This window comes from Micropterus dolomieu, unplaced genomic scaffold (genome assembly GCF_021292245.1).
Source record: "Micropterus dolomieu isolate WLL.071019.BEF.003 ecotype Adirondacks unplaced genomic scaffold, ASM2129224v1 contig_10467, whole genome shotgun sequence".
Taxonomy (NCBI): Eukaryota; Metazoa; Chordata; class Actinopteri; order Centrarchiformes; family Centrarchidae; genus Micropterus; species Micropterus dolomieu.
In genome coordinates, this window is record NW_025739453.1 from 1 (window position 1) to 848 (window position 848).

The 848-nt window shown below is 40.2% G+C and overlaps 1 non-coding gene across 1 annotated transcript; it reads right to left on the reverse strand.

The window, feature by feature from the left end:
* Positions 1–268: 268 nt before the first annotated feature.
* trnal-caa lies at positions 269–379 on the reverse strand. Its single transcript has 2 exons — positions 342–379; positions 269–314 (listed from the first exon to the last, which is right to left on the reverse strand). It is a non-coding gene; the product is annotated as a tRNA-Leu (tRNA).
* Between the last annotated feature and the right edge of the window lie 469 nt (positions 380–848).

The window sequence follows — 848 nt, forward strand, 5'->3', positions numbered from 1 at the left end:
CCCACGCCTCCATTTGGAGACCATCCTGACAACTACGGAGGAGACAAAAAGAATACGTAACACTAATTTGACCCATTTTATCGTAAAACCACCTTTATGAATTTGGCTCCACATCAAGTGTCTCTCTCTGTGTGTTTACTAACTATTGGTAAGAATTTCCCCTTGCTGCATAAAATGATTTTGCACCAACTCTGCTGCTTTAAATTGCTTCCAAAAGAAAAAAAAGAGTTAAACTTGTTGTTCTGCCGACAATCACAGTTCTAAAGTGTGTCAGGAGTGGGATTTGAACCCACGCCTCCATTTGGAGACCGGAATTCCCTTTGATCAGGAAGGAGTTGATCCTTGAGTCTGGCGCCTTAGACGACTCGGCCATCCTGACAAGTACAGAAGTGTCAAAAAGAATACGTAACACTAATTTGACCCATTTTGTCGTAAAACCACGTTTATGAATTTGGCTCCACATCAAGTGTCTCTCTCTGTGTGTTTACTAACTATTGGTAAAAATTTCCCCTTGCTGCATAAAATGATTTTGCACTAGTGTTGGCGGATTCAAAATACTCTGTATACCAACTCTGCTGCTTTAAATTGCATCCAAAAGAAAAAAAAGAGTTAAACTTGTTGTTCTGCCGACAATCACAGTTCAAAAGTGTGTCAGGAGTGGGATTTGAACCCACGCCTCCATTTGGAGACCATCCTGACAACTACGGAGGATACAAAAAGAATACGTAACACTAATTTGACCCATTTTATCGTAAAACCACCTTTATGAATTTGGCTCCACATCAAGTGTCTCTCTCTGTGTGTTGACTAACTATTGGTAAGAATTTCCCCTTGCTGCATAAAATGAT